General features: G+C 44.6%; 1 protein-coding gene across 1 annotated transcript in view; it reads right to left on the reverse strand.

Annotated features, from left to right (window-relative positions):
• Positions 1–8,832: 8,832 nt before the first annotated feature.
• The window catches only part of LOC140694098 (uncharacterized), a 49,343-nt gene continuing 36,231 nt past the window's right edge, over positions 8,833–21,944 (reverse strand). Inside the window, exon 17 of the mRNA XM_072957542.1 lies at positions 8,833–9,091. The gene's annotated coding sequence lies outside the window, so the exon portion shown is untranslated. The remainder of the gene's footprint in view (positions 9,092–21,944) is intronic.

The following is a 21,944-nucleotide window of genomic DNA, read 5'->3' on the forward strand; positions in this document are numbered from 1 at the left end:
GGAATGGATACCAGTGCATGGTCTGAGCCCTGTTGATGGAGCAGTAAAGGTGAAACTCTCTTTAACTTGGACGCACACTCTCAAGCGGACAGGAGACATGGGATTGAAGGTGATCCGCTGAGTGTTAGAAGAGTGCACAGCAGATGCTTGGCTGACAGATCTCAAAGAATCCAGTGCAAAATATCCCCACAGTTGATTCTGAGACCAAGCTCCGAGCTGCCAAATTTGAGGTAGCAGAGGCAGCGTTCAGGGAGGGATAGGGCTACGGATGGTGGCACACGCTGAGTCTCAGGGATCCGGAGTGCGTTGTGGGATGTGGTGGGTCCTATCAAGAGAGCAAACCGACCTGGGACCCCAATGAGCAAGCAACCACCCTGGCGCGCGCAGTTGAAATTATCGATATGTCCCATGGCCACACCCAGTGCATCTGCAGGACCAGAGACCAATTTGGCATTTTGCCAATAGAGCATGTGTGGGGCTGAATCAGAGATATTGTGCATCGGGTCTGAGGGATCCAGGGGGCCTTGGGTTTGAATTCAGAATGAAAAGCCTTAGGATCTGCTACATTCATAACCTGGGCTGTGATTATGGTTTGGTTTGAGGCACAGGATGTGCAACAGCTCTGTGGTTGGCTTCGTGCACCCGTGCCACAAGGATGAGAGGACAAGGAAGTGTGGTCCAAGACCACAGCGTGAGAAGAGGAAGGATTTCCTTCAGTTTATCTCTCAAAAGCGGATGCTACATTTTGGATGGCACCGGCACGGTTCGGCAGCGAGGACACCAAGTTCGGGCTGCGGGATCATTCCAGCAGGCCCTGATGTGTGACATCCATAGATATGCTTCCACTGGTGTTTCTGTAGACAGAGAAGCTCTTGGAAGAACTGGTTTCAGTGGGACATTCCCGTGGCACTACAAAGCACAAGCGCACTCACACTCTGCTCTTCTGGAAACACTCCAAAATAACAGAGAGTAGAATGCAGAGCTGAGAACCTTTAGAAGCTCCATTTCCACCAGAGGAAGTGTCCTGTGCTCTTTCAGATTTGTGAGATAAGCGTAATCAAAATGAGGTTATCCTAATCGAAATAGTATGGGGGGTTCATCACAACAAAGGCAACACCAGCAATTGGAGATAGACCAGACAACACACACAGGAACAGGACATGGCATCAATGTCTAGGAAAATTTGTCCTCACAGAAATCCCATGCAATTGTGTAGAGCCAAGTGTCTAAAGTTTTCACTTAACCAAGCCCTAGAAGTCTACATTAGATACCTGAAATTACCTGACCAGTAGAGATGAAGAAATACAGTAAAAGGAAAAGGAAGTACCATTTTCAGTTCCAAAGAGATTGAAGGCCCTAAAGATAAGCTTTCAGACAACTAGACTGCAAAACGCTCTCCAGAGCAAGTATTGAAAATGGAGGTGAGGGAAACACTGAAGAACAACAGTGTCTCAGAATCACAAAAGGCAGAATACCAGAAAAGGGGAAGAGAAAGCCTAAAGACGAGCCAAATAATATCAGAAAACTCAGTGGATGAGAAAATATCAGGGCTAACATTCCGTCCTAAGCAGACGAGATATTGCAGAGGGACGCGTGAATGACTTTGAAGACAGGGGAACAGAAATCCCTCGGTCAGAAGCACACATAGGAAAGCAAGTGCAAACCAATGAAAACATTGCTGTTGAATCCTGGTTGAAGACAAGGCATGAAAGACTAAAATTCGAAAGAGTCCCAGATGGAAAAGCAAGAGATAAAGAAACAAACAATGTTTGAAAAGTTATGTGTAGAAAAATCAGACTGAAACTTGCTGAAAGCCAAGATAGAATCATCTAGGCGAATTCAGGAAGTACACAGCGTCCAAAAGAGGTGGAATCCCAATAGACTTAGCAGCAGCTGTATGATCCAAATCAACAAAGTTCATGAGCATCCCAGTGATTTAAAATGCGCCTGGAGGAAAGCAACATAGTCACAAGAGAACCTCCAGAGGGGTTTCAGCTGCTATCTCAGCAGCAATATTGCAGGACAGGGAGGAGTGCCAGGACATAGACCATAGCTTGAATGGCAAAATGCTGCCATCTAGGGTAGCCTATGCCACATGACCACCATTTCTAATAACAGCAGAGCTAGAGAATGCCACAGACCTGCAAATCTTAAAAGAATTCAGCAGTTCGAAACTTATCCTAAAAGAAAGGTTGAGGATTCTCCCCTGAAGGGATAAGCAGCAAGATGAAATGGAAAGAAGAAAACCCTTATTGGAAATGCAAGAAGAGCATGAGTGGAAAAGAAGAAACAAGAAGAAGGCAAGGAGGACATCAAAACCCTAAAGATGGGAGAGGGAAGCAGGAAATCATAGGGGATTGGAAGCACTCTCTTAAGGGAGTCAGCTTATATGACTCTCTGTTGGAAGCAAACGGAGAGATGCATGGCCTGACGTGTTTGCAAAGCAAACGAGAAGCAGACCAAGAAAGAATCAAACAAACAAACAACACAAAAAGGGTAGGGTAACATGAATATTCAAAAGAAATTACTCAAGGTGATGTCAAGGATCATTCAGTACGCATCGACCCAGTATCGCGGCTTGAATGTACTCAGCACACCTGTATTCGGAAATCAGAGGCGTGCATTTATATTCGTAAATATTGATTCATATGAGCATATCGTGACCTAACCCAAATGCCGATTTGGAATCCAATGGATTCCTAGTCCGTGATATAGACTTGCAAGTCTTCCAACAGGATGAATGAATGCCATATTCTACACTACGTCGAGAAGAAATGGCACAAGCCTATAACGAGGAAAAGTAGCTCCGCAAAAGTGTACTAAGATCAAAAGAGACAGGCAGTAAAGTGCACATTGGGGATTGTATCATTCCTAGGAATTTCAGCCCCCTTGAAACAAATGGATAGATGTCCCGTGAATGCGGGTGTTTCAGCAGAAATCAACCGACGGCTATGTATTGCGGGTGTGCCCATATTACAGGAACAATAGTTTCCCTTAGTGGGTCTCTGTGTACTGTGAACTGTTAGAAAGTTTAAAGACGTGTGAAACATTCAACTGAAAATGGACACACTTCCCTCCGTTGCTACAGTGCATACAGATCTGAACAAAAGGAAAGAGGGAAGAAGAAAGGCCCATGGGACGCTAGTGGGTAGAATCACATTTACCTTAGGAACCTCTCGTCGGATGCAGCCCCTCCCCCAACACTGACAAGATGCAGCAGCCATTGGGGATGGCAGTTAGCGGTTGGATTCCAGGTGGAATGTTGGTGTGTACCGCGAGGCTTGTTGTGGCTGGTGGATCCTAGGTAACCGGGCAGAGTTCTGTGGGTGGATCAGTGCGATGGAGGGGCTGCCGCCCTCTGTGGAGCTTGGCTTAGGTCTTTGGTCCGGGAAGCTGTGTCAGTTCGAGATACTGCTGCTGCCCAAAGACCTGAGTTCACGGGTCAGTTTCCAGAACCTGAAAGGGCAGACAGTGGAAGATCTGCCTGTCTTCAGCTTACTGGAGAGGCTCCGAGGTCCTTTCAGACTTGCCCAGTCCTGTTGAAGTCGACTTTATGGGAGACACGAAGAGAAGCTGGCCGAAAACATGGCTGCACGGATTGAGGAGAGATGCGAACACATTGATGAGAGATGTTCTGCTACAATACAGAATACTGGCCTGGAGACAGCTGTAGAGGATAGCAGGCTCGAAAGGCATTCATGAGACATATTGAACCTCGCTGATACTAGCAGAAACCTACGGAGGGCCACCGTGGACTGGAGGAAGTTCCTCAATTCTCTGCTCCAAGAACGGGTCCAAGATCCCTGACGTCTAAAGAGAAGAGATGGCAGAGATGATAAAAACGCTCATGTTCTTGAAAGAGGTCAGATAATCCACACGACCCAAGGGGCAATTCCAAGCCATTCAGATCAAAGTGCACCAAGCCCAGGTAAGCCTTTTCCCAGGTTTGGGCCTAGCTATCAAGCACTTGCTCTTCCCTCCCCTCCACTCAGGCATCCATTTTGAGGGATCAGTACCTGAGCTGCAATGAAGCCAGTAAGAGAAGAGCAAGCCCCTCCTAGAATCAGAGTTCCTCTAGCTTCATCCTCTGTGAACAACAGGGAACCCCATAAAGGTCAAATACTCTCGTATGAAATAGATAGGAATTGAATACTTAGCTCCCACAAAGAAACGATGGCCTTCCGCTAGATTCAGCAAATGCTGGGATTATGTCCTCTCTGGGGTGAAGGGAGTGTGGTAAGTGAGGGGAATCTTTGACTGAACTTGAATCTGTATTAGGCCTCCGGTTTTCAAGACAGTCTAGGTAAATATTAGAAGTCAGATAGTGAACGGAACTGTAAAAGTCGCCAATGACATGAAAGACACAGCTTATGTGGACCGTCTTTCAATTGAGTCAAGCCCCCGGGGGCAATCTATCATGGGGGTGCAGACTTGGTTGCATTCAAGTGCTTTACCCAACATGATCGGATGATTAAGCGTTCTCATCACTGATAGAAGAACACCTGGTTCTCAGTAGCCTAGCATAGCTGCAGCAGGGTTCTCATAGCTATAATGCCTCTAGGTTCTTTGGATTCAAAGCTAAATGTATATATTTAGTTCGTTTCCTCTTGTATTTTCCTTGAGAGGGATGTTACACCTTGAAATGCCAACATTGACCAGTAGGTGTCATCGGGACTAAAGGGCACCACATGCACAAGGGAATCCAAGCTTGGGGGTTATTTCATGTTTCCATTAGTTATTTCATGGTTCCTGTTGGTTTCGGAGGCTTCAACAGTAAAGAGCTGACATGACCCCTTTAACAGTTCGGACTGCTAGTTTGCATTCTATCTGTCTATGTTTTCCTTAGAGCTGACAAAATGTTACCGAAATTGACAAGTCTGGCTTCTAGGTCGATTTAGTATGTTTCAGAAACTAACTTCATTTTCGTATAACTCCCAAAACATTTATATCAATTCTATTAAATTTTTAAAGACTGCAAATGAGATATCAACACAATGTCAAAACTGGAGTCTTCGGACAATCCCTCCCACCACGGCTGTATAGAAACAAAGAGATAAAAAGAAATCACATTTCTGTGAAATGTATCTGGAAAGTGTTGATTCATCGATGCCCAGTTGACAGAGAAGCAGTGCAACCTGCGCTCACTCGCTCCCATGAACACAGCAATGGAAACATCCACTCACCCAGCCCTTGGCACAGGACACTTGCCGAAGAGAGGTCTGTTACTTCCAAAGACAGGATGAGGCCTCAGAACACCTGGAAGCAGGAGAAGGAAAAGCAGGGAATGGATACCAGTGCATGGTCTGAGCCCTGTTGATGGAGCAGTAAAGGTGAAACTCTCTTTAACTTGGACGCACACTCTCAAGCGGACAGGAGACATGGGATTGAAGGTGATGTGCTGAGTGTTAGAAGAGTGCATAGCAGATGCTTGGCTGACAGATCTCAAAGAATCCAGTGCAAAATATCCCCACAGTTGATTCTGAGACCAAGCTCCGAGCTGCCAAATTTGAGGTAGCAGAGGCAGCGTTCAGGGAGGGATAGGGCTACGGATGGTGGCACACGCTGAGTCTCAGGGATCCGGAGTGCGTTGTGGGATGTGGTGGGTCCTATCAAGAGAGCAAACCGACCTGGGACCCCAATGAGCAAGCAACCACCCTGGCGCGCGCAGTTGAAATTATCGATATGTCCCATGGCCACACCCAGTGCATCTGCAGGACCAGAGACCAATTTGGCATTTTGCCAATAGAGCATGTGTGGGGCTGAATCAGAGATATTGTGCATCGGGTCTGAGGGATCCAGGGGACCTTGGGTTTGAATTCAGAATGAAAAGCCTTAGGATCTGCTACATTCATAACCTGGGCTGTGATTATGGTTTGGTTTGAGGCACAGGATGTGCAACAGCTCTGTGGTTGGCTTCGTGCACCCGTGCCACAAGGATGAGAGGACAAGGAAGTGTGGTCCAAGACCACAGCGTGAGAAGAGGAAGGATTTCCTTCAGTTTATCTCTCAAAAGCGGATGCTACATTTTGGATGGCACCGGCACGGTTCGGCAGCGAGGACACCAAGTTCGGGCTGCGGGATCATTCCAGCAGGCCCTGATGTGTGACATCCATAGATATGCTTCCACTGGTGTTTCTGTAGACAGAGAAGCTCTTGGAAGAACTGGTTTCAGTGGGACATTCCCGTGGCACTACAAAGCACAAGCGCACTCACACTCTGCTCTTCTGGAAACACTCCAAAATAACAGAGAGTAGAATGCAGAGCTGAGAACCTTTAGAAGCTCCATTTCCACCAGAGGAAGTGTCCTGTGCTCTTTCAGATTTGTGAGATAAGCGTAATCAAAATGAGGTTATCCTAATCGAAATAGTATGGGGGGTTCATCACAACAAAGGCAACACCAGCAATTGGAGATAGACCAGACAACACACACAGGAACAGGACATGGCATCAATGTCTAGGAAAATTTGTCCTCACAGAAATCCCATGCAATTGTGTAGAGCCAAGTGTCTAAAGTTTTCACTTAACCAAGCCCTAGAAGTCTACATTAGATACCTGAAATTACCTGACCAGTAGAGATGAAGAAATACAGTAAAAGGAAAAGGAAGTACCATTTTCAGTTCCAAAGAGATTGAAGGCCCTAAAGATAAGCTTTCAGACAACTAGACTGCAAAACGCTCTCCAGAGCAAGTATTGAAAATGGAGGTGAGGGAAACACTGAAGAACAACAGTGTCTCAGAATCACAAAAGGCAGAATACCAGAAAAGGGGAAGAGAAAGCCTAAAGACGAGCCAAATAATATCAGAAAACTCAGTGGATGAGAAAATATCAGGGCTAACATTCCGTCCTAAGCAGACGAGATATTGCAGAGGGACGCGTGAATGACTTTGAAGACAGGGGAACAGAAATCCCTCGGTCAGAAGCACACATAGGAAAGCAAGTGCAAACCAATGAAAACATTGCTGTTGAATCCTGGTTGAAGACAAGGCATGAAAGACTAAAATTCGAAAGAGTCCCAGATGGAAAAGCAAGAGATAAAGAAACAAACAATGTTTGAAAAGTTATGTGTAGAAAAATCAGACTGAAACTTGCTGAAAGCCAAGATAGAATCATCTAGGCGAATTCAGGAAGTACACAGCGTCCAAAAGAGGTGGAATCCCAATAGACTTAGCAGCAGCTGTATGATCCAAATCAACAAAGTTCATGAGCATCCCAGTGATTTAAAATGCGCCTGGAGGAAAGCAACATAGTCACAAGAGAACCTCCAGAGGGGTTTCAGCTGCTATCTCAGCAGCAATATTGCAGGACAGGGAGGAGTGCCAGGACATAGACCATAGCTTGAATGGCAAAATGCTGCCATCTAGGGTAGCCTATGCCACATGACCACCATTTCTAATAACAGCAGAGCTAGAGAATGCCACAGACCTGCAAATCTTAAAAGAATTCAGCAGTTCGAAACTTATCCTAAAAGAAAGGTTGAGGATTCTCCCCTGAAGGGATAAGCAGCAAGATGAAATGGAAAGAAGAAAACCCTTATTGGAAATGCAAGAAGAGCATGAGTGGAAAAGAAGAAACAAGAAGAAGGCAAGGAGGACATCAAAACCCTAAAGATGGGAGAGGGAAGCAGGAAATCATAGGGGATTGGAAGCACTCTCTTAAGGGAGTCAGCTTATATGACTCTCTGTTGGAAGCAAACGGAGAGATGCATGGCCTGACGTGTTTGCAAAGCAAACGAGAAGCAGACCAAGAAAGAATCAAACAAACAAACAACACAAAAAGGGTAGGGTAACATGAATATTCAAAAGAAATTACTCAAGGTGATGTCAAGGATCATTCAGTACGCATCGACCCAGTATCGCGGCTTGAATGTACTCAGCACACCTGTATTCGGAAATCAGAGGCGTGCATTTATATTCGTAAATATTGATTCATATGAGCATATCGTGACCTAACCCAAATGCCGATTTGGAATCCAATGGATTCCTAGTCCGTGATATAGACTTGCAAGTCTTCCAACAGGATGAATGAATGCCATATTCTACACTACGTCGAGAAGAAATGGCACAAGCCTATAACAAGGAAAAGTAGCTCCGCAAAAGTGTACTAAGATCAAAAGAGACAGGCAGTAAAGTGCACATTGGGGATTGTATCATTCCTAGGAATTTCAGCCCCCTTGAAACAAATGGATAGATGTCCCGTGAATGCGGGTGTTTCAGCAGAAATCAACCGACGGCTATGTATTGCGGGTGTGCCCATATTACAGGAACAATAGTTTCCCTTAGTGGGTCTCTGTGTACTGTGAACTGTTAGAAAGTTTAAAGACGTGTGAAACATTCAACTGAAAATGGACACACTTCCCTCCGTTGCTACAGTGCATACAGATCTGAACAAAAGGAAAGAGGGAAGAAGAAAGGCCCATGGGACGCTAGTGGGTAGAATCACATTTACCTTAGGAACCTCTCGTCGGATGCAGCCCCTCCCCCAACACTGACAAGATGCAGCAGCCATTGGGGATGGCAGTTAGCGGTTGGATTCCAGGTGGAATGTTGGTGTGTACCGCGAGGCTTGTTGTGGCTGGTGGATCCTAGGTAACCGGGCAGAGTTCTGTGGGTGGATCAGTGCGATGGAGGGGCTGCCGCCCTCTGTGGAGCTTGGCTTAGGTCTTTGGTCCGGGAAGCTGTGTCAGTTCGAGATACTGCTGCTGCCCAAAGACCTGAGTTCACGGGTCAGTTTCCAGAACCTGAAAGGGCAGACAGTGGAAGATCTGCCTGTCTTCAGCTTACTGGAGAGGCTCCGAGGTCCTTTCAGACTTGCCCAGTCCTGTTGAAGTCGACTTTATGGGAGACACGAAGAGAAGCTGGCCGAAAACATGGCTGCACGGATTGAGGAGAGATGCGAACACATTGATGAGAGATGTTCTGCTACAATACAGAATACTGGCCTGGAGACAGCTGTAGAGGATAGCAGGCTCGAAAGGCATTCATGAGACATATTGAACCTCGCTGATACTAGCAGAAACCTACGGAGGGCCACCGTGGACTGGAGGAAGTTCCTCAATTCTCTGCTCCAAGAACGGGTCCAAGATCCCTGACGTCTAAAGAGAAGAGATGGCAGAGATGATAAAAACGCTCATGTTCTTGAAAGAGGTCAGATAATCCACACGACCCAAGGGGCAATTCCAAGCCATTCAGATCAAAGTGCACCAAGCCCAGGTAAGCCTTTTCCCAGGTTTGGGCCTAGCTATCAAGCACTTGCTCTTCCCTCCCCTCCACTCAGGCATCCATTTTGAGGGATCAGTACCTGAGCTGCAATGAAGCCAGTAAGAGAAGAGCAAGCCCCTCCTAGAATCAGAGTTCCTCTAGCTTCATCCTCTGTGAACAACAGGGAACCCCATAAAGGTCAAATACTCTCGTATGAAATAGATAGGAATTGAATACTTAGCTCCCACAAAGAAACGATGGCCTTCCGCTAGATTCAGCAAATGCTGGGTTTATGTCTTCTCTGGGGTGAAGGGAGTGTGGTAAGTGAGTGGATTCTTTGCCTGAATTTGAATATTTTTTTATCCTCAGTTTTTCAAAACAGTATTTGTAACTATTATAATTCTCTTATTGAAATGAAGTGTAATTGTTGGCATAGATATGTAGTGACAAATTTTTTGTGGACCATTTTTCCCTTCAGGCATATACCGGGTGCAAATATTTGGTTGCCATATTTGTCGGGTTTAATTGTGTTCCTCAACATAATTGGATGATTAAACATTCTCATCTTTCATAGAAGAGTACATGATTCTCAATAGCCTAGCAAAACTTTTGCAGTGTTCTCGTATCTTTAATTTCTCTAAGTGCTATTGAAACCAAGCCTATATAAAAATACATTGTTTGGATTTCTTTGTGCTTTCCTAAATAGTAATGTTGCCCCTTGAATCGCCAACATTGACCAGTATGTGCCATTATTAGGAAAGGGCACCACATGAACAATGGAAACCCATGGTTGTGGTTGTTAATGATTCTAAGAATTATTTCATTGTTTTTCTTAGTGTTGGAAGCACCAAGAGAAAAGTGTTGACCTGCCTCCTTCATGAATTTTGGCTGCTAACTAGTATTTTCTGTGTATTTTTCTTATTTGGGTATTTCAAGCTGATACCTAAATATGGCAACTCTGTCTTGTAGTTAGATTTAGTATATTTCTAAAACTATCTTTATTTTGATACACTTCCCATAGTATGTAATTCAATTCTGTTAACTATTTGAAAGTCTGCAATGTAGGTATGTACACATTGTCAGACTTGGAATCTTCGAACACATCCTTCCACAATTGATATAGAGAAAAATAGCTAAACAAGGATCAAGTGTCTGTGAGTTATATCTAAATTGTGTTAATTTATCCATGCCAAACTGGCAGAGTACCAGTGCAAACTTCGCTCACTCTCTCCCATGTATACAGCAAGATAAACATCCACTCTCCCGGCCCTTGGCTCAGGATCCCTGCTGAATAATGGCCAAACATCTCTTACTTCAAAAGTCAGAAAGAATTCTCACATAACCTGGAAAGAGTAGAAGGCAAAGTAGAGAATGGAAATCAGTGCAGGACCTGACCTTTGGTGAAGGAGCAGTAAAGGGGAAACTGTGTTTTACTGGGATGCACACTCTAAAGTGGACAGGTCATTTAAGATGGAAGACGATGCGCTGAGGGTTAAAAGAGTGCATAGTGGACGTTTGATTGACATAACTGAAAGCAATAATCACAAAATTTCTCTGCAATTGATTCCCAGACCAAGACTGCATCTGCCAGTTTTGAGCTAGGAGTGCCTGTGGAATCTGTGTGTTAGGGGTGTGGCTGATGTCACAAATTTATTCCCAGGGGTTTGGAGATTGTTTTGGGCTGTGGTTGGTACTATCTAGAGAACAGATCTGCCTGGGTCCTCTCTTAATATTAAATCTGCTGGCATATGTGTTGTGGATTAGCTTAGTAACCCAGGGCCTTAGTCACAGCATTTTCACATCCACATTATAATTGCTCATTTTCTCCATAAAGGAGAAATGGTCTCAATCAGAGCCATCTTTATCTGGTTTCTAGAATCCAGGGCAATTTAGTGTTGAAATAAGATTCTATAGCCAAAAGATCTGCAACTTTCATAGGCAGGATTGAAATTTCTTATTGTCCAGTGCAGAGGTTTTTGAAATGCTCCATGCTTGCCTTTGAGTTCCCATGCCTTATTGACAAGAGTTCTTGGAGCAGAGATCTGAGGAAAAATAGGAGAATTTGAAGCTTTTCCATCAACCTTGCCTACCACATGCTAATGCAACTATAGTTGTGGTGCTGACCCAGTACTACACTTAGGACCCAATTGTGGCACTGCAGGATTGTTTCAGCAGTTTCTAATGTGTGACATCATTAAATTTGTTTCCACTTTTGTCTTTGTTTGCAGAGAACCTGAGGGAACCCATTATAAAATTTTGACTTTTCCGTGGCAACAGTGAGGACGAATGCACTTTCATGAGTGTGTATTGGAACAATTCCCTCTCCACATATCCAGCCTGCAGCCCAGAAACCATTTGGAAACCTCTATTCCAGCAAAAATTAGTAGTCCCAGCACTGTCAGAGCTATGATAAACATTTAACCAAAATGACACTCTGCTAACTTTACTAGAATAGGTTATATTCACCACAACAAAAACCGCAGTAGCAATCATAGATATAACAGGCAACAGACACAGAAGGAATGCATGGCATCATTACATACCAAAAACAATCCTCACAGCATTAAAACTAAATGTGCACAGAAATGATTTCACTTACAAAAGCCGTTCAACTCTATAATAGATAACTGATAATCCTTAACCCATAGCGATAGAGAGATATAATAAAGTTAAAAGAACTATTCCAAATTTTCAAAAGACAGGAGTCTCCTGAAAGAACATCCAATGTATTAGACCCCCAAAATTTACTAGAACATGACTTGAAAAGGGAGGACATAAAACACTGAAGGAAATCTTGAGTCTATGAATACAAATGCAGGCTAGTATAAATGGAAAGAGAAACACTTTAGATGAGCCAAATATAATCAGAAAACTCAATGGTGAGAATAGCTAAGCTAAAGACAGTCCAAATCGGACTAGATAATGCACAGGAACAAATAAATGACTTAGAAAACAGGATAATCACAATCACTCAGTCAGAACACGACATAGAAAAGCTAGTGAAAAGCAATGCAAGCAATGCAACTGAAACCTGGGATAAGAGAAAACATACCAGTGTATGACTCATAGGGATCCCACATGGAAAAGAATAAAGACAAATGATTTGAAAAGGTATTTGAAGAAATCAGACTGAAATTTTCTTAAACCAAAGATAGAACCGGCTATCTCAACACAGCAAGCACAGAGCGTCCAAGCATAATGAACCCCAGTAGGCCTAGAACAATATGTATTCTAATTTAAATGGCCAAAATTGATAATAAGGAAATGATTCTAAATGCACCAAAATAGAAACAAGTGCATTGCAAGAGAACTTTTTAATGTCTTCAGCTGATTTCTCAACAGATAGATTGGTATTTTTTTCTTCCCTCTTTCCTTTTGTGTTGATCTCTATTCCAAGAACTGATGAAAGGCAGATTCCTTCAGTCTAAACAAGATGAATGGGCAGAGATTCTAAAAGTGTTCAAGTTCTTGGAAGAGGTCATCAGAATCAACACATCTCAAGGGTCTTTTTCAGAGAATACAAGAGACCATGCACCAAGCCCTGTTTATCCTTTTCCCAGGAGTGGGCCAATGTATTAAGACTTGCTGTTCCTTCACACTCAACCAGCCATGCAGGTATAACCTCAGTCTGCTACTGCAGGAGAATTAGAGCCAGGTCCAATTTTACCAATACTGTAGGGAGAACCTGAGCCTGCTACTGCAGGAGAGACAGCACTGTGTCCCATTTCACCAATCTTTCAAGGAGACCCTAAGCCTACTCCTGCTGGAGACTCAGAGCCGAATCACATTCCACCAGCTGTGTAGGAAGACCATCATGCCTTCACTTGCAATGGATCCAGGAATGTGTCCAATTACACTAGCCTTGTAGGGAGACCTTGAGCCTGTTCCTGCAGGAGAAACAGATCTCTGTCGTATTCCACCATCCCTCCAGGAAGATGCAGGGCCTCCTCCTGCAGGAGACTCAGGAATTGGTCCAATTTCACCAGTCCTGCAGGAAGACTCTGAGCCAATTCCTGCAGGAGACCCAGGACTGGGTCCCATTCCATCAATCATGCACTAAGACCTTGAAGTGGGTCCAATTCCACTAGCCTTGCTGGGTGACCCACAAGCCTGATCCTGCAGGAAAATTAGAGATATGTCATATTCCAGAAGCCCTGCAGGAAGACTGAAAGCCTGCTTCTGCAGGAGACCCAGGAATAGGTCCAAATACGCCAGCCTTGCTGGGAGAGCACAAACCTGATCCTGCAGGTGATACACAGTGAGGTACAATTCCAACAGCCCTGCAGGGATATCCTGAGGCCACTTCGGCAGGAAACACATGACTAGGTCACATTCCAATACCCCAGAAGGGAGACCGTGAGCCTGCTACTCCAGGAAACCCAGAACTTCGTCCCATTCCACCAAACCTGCAGTCAAACACTAAGACTGCATCTGCAGAAAACACAGTGCGGGTCACATAACACCAGCCCTGTAGTGAGACTACAAACCTGCTCCTGGGGGAGACCAAGCCATTCACAGAGAATATGAGCCAGCTCCTGCAGAAGAACAAGAGTTATGTGACATTCTACCAGCTCTGCAGGTAATCCATAGGCTTGCTCCTGCAGGAGACAGACATCCCAGTCCAATTCCATCAGCCTCTCCAGGGAGAACCCCAGCCTCCTCCTGCAGGAGAGCCAGAACTAGATCCCATTCCACCAACCCTGCATGGAAACACTGAGCTTGCTCCTGCAGCATACCCACAGCCAAGTCATATTCAACAAACCCTCCAGGGAGACACTGAGCCTGCAATTGTAAGAGACCCAGGACTGGGACCAATTCCAACAGCTCTCCAGGGAATCCCTCACCTGCTCCCATAGGAGACTAAGAGCCATCAGTTCTGGTGGGGTCCCTGAGCCTGCATCTGCAAAAGAACCACAGGGTGGAGTCACATTCCACCAGCCCTGCAAAGAGAACAGAACCTGCTACTGCAGGAGACACAGGACTATGTCCCATCCCACCAACCTTGCAGGGATACCCTGAGCCTTGGACCAAGGAATGGGACAAATTCTGCTAACCTTCTAGGGAGACCATGAGCTTCTCCTGCAAGAGAACCAGAGATGGGTCATATTACAGTATTCTTCCAGGAAGAACCAAGGCCTGCTCCTGCAGGAGATGCAAGAACAGGCCCAATTCCACCAGCCTGAAGGCAGAGTCCAAATCTGTTCTGGCAGGTGACCTAGAGAAGGGGCCCATTCCACCAGCCCTGCAGGGAGACTCTGAGCCTACTACTACAGGAGACCCAGGAATGGGTCCCACTAAACCAACCCTGAAGGGAGACACAGAATCTACACTTGCAGGAACCACAGAGCCAGGACACATTTCATCAGCCCTGTAGTGACCCCTGAGCTGGGTCCAATTACACTATCCTTGCAAGGAGACTCTGTGCCTACTCCTGAAGCAGAACCAGTGATGGGTCATGTTCCAACAGCCCTGCAGGAAGACCTGGAGCTGCTTCTGCAGAAGACTCAGGACAGGGTCTGATTCCACCATCCCAGCAGTGAGAAAACTAGCCTGCTCCTGCAAGTGACCAAGGTCTGAGTCATATTCAACTAGCCATGCAGGAAGGACATAAGCCTGCTGTTGCAGGAAACTCAGAACCATGTGCCATTCCAGCAACACTGCAAGGAGACTCTGAGCCTGCCCCTGCAGGAAACAGAAACCCAGTCACATTCCACAAGCCCTACAGGGATACCAAAGCCTGTACATGCAGGAGACCCAGGCCTGGGACCAATTCTACCAACCCTGTGGAAAGACCCTGAATCAGCTCTAGCATTAGACTAAGAGCCATGTCACATTCCACCAGCCCTACAGGTAATTTATCAGCCTGCAACCTACACCTTCAAAAGACCCAAGAATTGGACCAATTCCAATGGCACTGCAGGGAGACCATGAGCCATGTCCAATTCCACTAGCCCTTCAGGAAGGCCCCAAGCCTACTCCTGCAGGAGAACCTGAGATTGGTCATGTTGCAACATGAGCCTGCTCCTCCAGGAGACCCAGGACTATGTCCCATCCACCAGCCCTGCAGGGAAACCCTGAGACTGTCCCTTCAGGAGAACCACAACTGGGTCACATTTCACTAGCAATGCAGGGAGACTTAGAGCCTACACCTTCAAGACACCCAAGAATTGGAACAATTCCAGCAGCACTGCAGGGACACCATTAGCCAGGTCCAATTCCACTAGCCCTGCATGTAGACCCCGAGCATGCTCCTGTAAGAGACCCAGCAATGGGTCTCATTCCACAAGTCTTGCAGGGAGAAATTCTGCCTGTTTCTGCAAGAGACCAACAGCTGAGTCACATTTCACCAGCCCTGAAGGGAGACCCCAGTCCTGCACCTGCAAAGGACCTAAGACTGGAACAAAATCGACTAGCCCTGTAGGGGGACCCTGAGCCTGCTTCTGAAAGAGAATCAGAGATGGGTCATATTCCAACAACCCAGCAGGGACAGTCCAAGCCTGCTCCTGCAGGAGTTATAGAGCAGGGTGAAATTGCAAAACCTTGCAGGGACACCCTGAATCTGCTGCTGCAGGAGAAAAATGATGGGGTCTCATTCCACAAGCATTACAAGGATACCCTGAGCCTGGTCTTGCATGAGATCCTGAGCTGGCTCCTTCAGGAGACCCAGGACTGTGTCCCATTCTAACAACCCTGCTGGGGAACCCGAGCCTGCACCTGCAAAACACACAGGACCGTGTCACATCCCACCAGCTTTGCAGACTGTAAGACTAGCCCTACAGGAGACCTAGAACCAGGTTACATTACCAGTCCTGCAGGGAGACCCTGAGCCTGATTTTGTAGCTCCCCCTGCACCTACACACATACTTCTATGAGACCCAGAGCCAATTCAGGCATCACCACCCCTACGGGCTGAGATGTCTCTGCAACCACCAACACTGTCATCTAATTCTAAGAATCAACCCACTCTCAGACCCGAACTTTACTTCCCTTCTCCTGGCATCATTTTTGTTTCTTTTTTCTGTCATTTCCTTGTTTTCTTTCATGTCATTTAGAGTACCATCTATTTTTATGTTTTAAGTTTACCATAATAAAATTTAGATGTTTTTCCATTTTAAATTGTGCAATTCAGGAGCATTAAGTGCATTCACAATGCTGTGTAACCATCGTCACTGTCTAGTTTCAGACTGTTTCTTTCCTCAAAATAAAACCCCGTATCCAAAGCACACATTCTCTTTTCTCCCTCCCCCAACCCCTGACAAGCCCTAATCCTCTTTCTCTCTGTGTGTCTTTCCCTACACTGGATGTTCCCTATCAATGAAATCATACAAAAGATGGCTGTTTGTGTCTGCTCTCATATTTTAACAAGGGATTGGTGTTTTTTTTTTACTTGAAGTAGCATTTTGGTTATTTCAAAGGGAAATCCAGGTGGATTAAATATGAGATATACAAAATGAATATTTTTAGAAACTATGTGCATAATCTCGAGATAGGCACTGCTATTCTATGTGTGAAACCAGAGCCAGGAGGGAGATGCTTAGCTCTTCCTGTGGCAAAACATAACCTAACAAAATAAAAAAAAATAATAATCAAAATCCATGAAAGACAAACCACAACATGGAAATATCATTTTTCATAACCTAAAGTCAGAGAAAGGTTTCACATCCCTGTGGTCCAAAAATATCTTGAAACACTGTGTTCTAAACAGAAACAGAACAAACACATGCAATTCCAACAAGAGGCAATGCAGGTGGCCAGTGTATATTAGAGATGCTCGACCTCTCAAGTGAGAATGCAAGATGTTCACACTTCGGAGACAGCATTGGTCAACATCACACTGGCAGGCCTTTAGCCTGGTGACAACCAGCTCTAGTGACAACATGAGGAGACAGAGGCCACAGTAGATCCCCTGGAGGGAAGAGTGAGCAGACTCTCCTCTCTGGGAGAACAGTATGCAGGATGCATCACAGTTCCACAAGTGCACCACTTTTCGAGCAGTGCTAATGCTTACCGTTGATCATACTAAAATTCTTGCACAATTGTTCAAAGATGTCTTTTCAAGGATGTTCATCACAGTCCTGCTTAAACTACTAGGGAAATGGAAGCAACACTAATGTTCATGGAGAGGGGGCGGGATTCATCAGTTCTGGTTCAGATGGAGGAATGATTGTTGTGCAGCTGGAAAAATGAGTGCTAGGTCTTTACCTGATGTCAAGGAAGCCCTCAGTTTGGATGCCTGTTAATCCATCATCTACATCCAAGATGCCATCTCTATGACCACATATGTGTCAAATCATCATAGATGTAAATGAATCTTGTGGTGTGTGAGAGACAGAGGCAGAGAGAATGAGAGAGATAGAGACTGAGAGATGTTCACCAAACCATTAATGACGGTCACTTCTGGGAGTGGGATTTGCAAATCTCTGCACTTTTCCTTTAGGCAACATTTCAAGCGTTTATAATGTATCTATATTGCTTTACTAATTCTAAGGTATTAAAAGCATATGTTACTTGAGATTCATTCATATTTCATCTATAGAATAAAGTTTATTATTTTTATTTTAAAATATTTGTTACAAGTACAATCAGCATTTATGAGAGTAAAATGATAAATTCTAAAGAATTAAGAATCAGATAAAGAACAAAACTTTTTGGTGACTCAGACACAGGCCAGCTATTTGGCAGTAAATGGCAGGGTGGGACAGGTTTCTCCAGAAGGTTGTGTATGTTCTGAATCAGCATCCAATAGAGGCAAGGAAAAATTACAAGACATGTACGCTGAAAACTACAACAGCTTGTTAAGAGTAATTAAGAAAGACCTAGCCCTATTTTAAAATTTGAAGGAGCCAAAATGGCAGAGTAGACAGACTCACAGCTTGACCTCTCCCACAAATACGCAAAGAATTACATCTACAAAAACATTGAATTGCACAGAAACCTCCTGAACTCTGGTAGAGTGTCTTTTATTTTGAAATACAGGAAGATTCTCACAAAATATGGTAAGGAATAAAAAGAGAAAAGAAAAATTCAGTGCAGAACTGATCCTGCAGGGAAAGAGTAGCATAGGAAGAAAGGCACACTCACACTGGGACACAACCTCTCTAGCTGGGAGATCAGCTAGGAAAGAAGCAGAGCTTCCAAGGTTTGGAGGAGACAGTGGCAACTGCATGGCAGGCAGAACTGGAGAAAACTGACACAGAGGGTCCCTGTGATGACCAGCCCTAGACATGAGCTAGAAGGGATGAGCCAGAACTGGCTACTGGAGTCAGTGAAGAGCCCAGGCAGAGGGCTGGGTCACACTGCAGACAGGCAGCCTCAGGAAACTAGAGGGCAGTGTGAGCTCTGGCTGTGTGTGTGTGTGTGGAACAGAACAGACTGAAACTCTCATAAAAAAGCACCGATGTTGGTATAATGGGGGAGGAATGAAACACAGCTGTGCCAAAGTCACTTTCTCCACTTGGCTCCATTGTTGGTGTGTTCTCATGAGAAGAGAAATGGGGCTTGGTGATAGGCAACACTTCTGCACAAAGGCAGAGCTGAATGTTGACTCCATACCCTGTGCCATTGCAACTTCACAGGCAGGAATGAGATTTGTTTACAGCCCCAGGCAGAGAGGGTGGATTTGCTGTATCTGGTCACTTTGTGGATCCACACCTCTGAGACTTACAGGCAGTGAGTGGAGTTCTGACTCAAGAAGGGTGGCCAGTGAGGGTATTTACAACAGGGTGGTGTATGGTTCCATATGTGGGTGCGGGATTAGGGTTTGAGCTGAACCTGTAGTGGACCACAAATTCATGTGTGTGACTGCACACTTGCTAAGGCAGGTCCAAGGGACTGACACTGCTGGATCTGCACTGATGTTTCCTGGGGCTCAGAACCTGAGGGGCACCAGAGTAGGTGGCTGACATTCCCATAGCTAAGGCAGGGATAAAGCCAACATCAACAAATAGTACTTTGTAAGTCTGCATAACAAGTGACAGGCAACACCACAGAGAGAACTCCCCAGTGAACATCTTCTGCCTATTCTTCTTCACAACTGAATTGCTCCAACCCTGCCTACTACATATCACAGCTCAGAAATGGGTCTAAAAGAAATACATAGAGCCAGAGAAATATAAGTAAAATAAAGAAGCCGAGGAACCACTTTCAATTAAAAGAACAAGAGAAATCCCCTGAAAGAACAATCAGTAAAATAGACTTTGATAGTCTACTAGACTTCAAAAAGGAAATGATCAACTCACTGAAAGAAATAAAAGAGACTATCAATAGAGACAGAAAACTTTAAAAAGAAAATTTAAACTATAAAGAAGAGCTAGTTAAAAATAGAAAATTCAACTACAGGCAATCAAAAGAAGACTAGATAATGCAGAGGAATGAATAAATGGCTTAGGAGACAAGATAAAAGAAATAACCCAAAAAGAACAGCAGACAGAAAAGTCAATAAAAACCAATTAAAGCAAGATAATATAAAGTGTGCCAGCCTATGCATAATGGTGAGTCCCAGAAGGAGAAGAAAGTGAAAGGGGGATTGAAAAGTTAGTTAAAGAAATCATGACTGAAAACTTTCCAAACCTTAAGAAGGAAAGAATTATCTAACTACAGGAGGCACACAGGGTCCCAAACAAGGAGAAACCAAACAGACCTACACCAAGACATATTATAGTTAAAATGGTTAAAGTAAAATAAAATATTCTAAAGGCAGTGAGAGAAAAACAAAGTGTTTGTTACAAGGGAGTCCCATAAGCATTCAGCAGATTTCACTACCTAAAATCTTCTGGCCAGAAGGGAGTGGCAAGATGTATTCAAAGTCCTGAATAAGAAAAAGGCTGCAAACTAGGATATTCTATCTAGAAAGACTATCCTTTAGAACAGAAAGAGAGAAAGATTTTCATAGACAAGCAAAAACTAAAAGAATTCAGCAGCACTAAATCTATGCTAAAAAACAATTTGAAAGTTCTAATCTAAATAAAAAATAAACAGGAAGCTATAGAAATTAAGAAACCATAATTGGAAATGCGATAAATACAGTGAGTTGCAAGGGAAAACATGAGGATATAAATAAGTCAGTAAGTCAATAAAGAAAACAAGAAGGCAAACAAGAAAGAGAGAATAGCAAAATCATGAAAGGTGGAAGAGGAGAGCAAGAGAATATATATTTTTTTCTCTTTTTTTTCTTTTTTCTCTTTGTCTTCTTTCTTTTTAGGATGCACTTGAGCCCACATGACTATCAACTAAAACCAAACAGATGAAGTAAGGGGTTATCATACTTGAATGACAAGATAACCACAAATCAGAAGTATATAATAGAGTCATAAAACCCAAAAAGAAACCAAGCTAATAGAAAAGGAATTTATCAAACCACAAAAATAAAAATAATTAAAAGAAAGAAACAAATAATTACCAAAATCAACTGGAAAACAAATTTCAAAATAGCAATAAACCCACATCTATAAAATAGCTACTATAAATGTCAATGGACTAAATGTTCCAATCAAAAGAAAAAGAGTGAAGGAGGAGGAAAGATGGTGGAGTAAAAAAGATGCTCAGAGCTCACCCTCTCCCACAAATTCACCAAGAGTGACATCAACAGACACACCCACCACCCAGAACACCTGCTGAACTTTGACAGAATATTGGCTTCTTCAAAAGATAAAATTTTCCACAAATCTGGTGGGAGAACAGGAGAAAAGGAGAAAAAGGGAAATAGTTCTGGACCATTCCAATGGGGAGGGAGCTGCAAAGGAGGAATAGCATTAATACACTGGGTCTCTCCAACTCCAATGGCCAGTTCAGCAGGATGGAGATGGAACCTCAGAGGCTCAGATCTGTATAGAATAGACTTTGACTGACAGAACTAAGTTAATGGGGCACAAAGGGTCCCAACGATCCCCAGCCCTAGAAGCAAACCAGCAGGGGTGGGATGGGACAGGCTCTCTGAGTTGAGCAGAGGACTTGGGCTGACTCTACAGAGGAAACTTTGGGGGACTGCAATGTTCTGTGTGCCATGGCTGGGAGAGTATACAGAACAGCCTGGGTCCCCCATAAAATACAAAAAAAAAAGGCAGAAAACACTGCTGGTGTGCCCTGGGGGGAAGGGTAGCCATAGCCTTTGTGTCCGCAGACCCACAGTGCCATTATTGGAGACTTCTTGGGAGAAGAGAGTCAAGGCTCAGCCATAGCCACTATATTTTCTGGTGCATGGTTCCCAGATAGAGGAGGGGTCAAAACCCAAATCCCTACCTAGGGGCTCCACAACCTCATAGGTGGGAATGAGATTTGTTTACAGTCCCAAGAAGAAGGGACCATTACACACCGATGCCTCTCTGAGTTGGCTCTTCTAAGACAAATGCACAAGAAGCAGTGTTCTGGAACAGAGCAGGGGTGAGGGCTAGTGTAGCTGTTTCCTCTGAGTCCACCTACAAAGCATGGACCTAATGCGGCAGGGGAGCTACCTGCCAACTACCTTGCACAAGTGTGGTCCTGGGACCAGGCATCTGGTGGGGGGTGCAGACCACCCATTTACAGATGCTGGGACACAGACCAGGGGCACGACTAGACGGCCTCTGGAACCAGCAAGTGGAGTTTTCACAGCAGGATATGGGCAGGAGTGTGACAACCACAGGAAAAAAGGAGCTCCTGCTCAATAGCCAGGGCAGATTCAGGCCACCAGAACACCAGCCACACCACCAAAAAAGGGGATAACAGGCAAAAGGCGTAGAAGGAAGACTTGGCAACCACCCATAGTTAAAA

The sequence above is a fragment of the Vicugna pacos genome, unplaced genomic scaffold (genome assembly GCF_048564905.1).
Source record: "Vicugna pacos unplaced genomic scaffold, VicPac4 scaffold_20, whole genome shotgun sequence".
In the NCBI taxonomy this organism is placed as follows: domain Eukaryota; kingdom Metazoa; phylum Chordata; class Mammalia; order Artiodactyla; family Camelidae; genus Vicugna; species Vicugna pacos.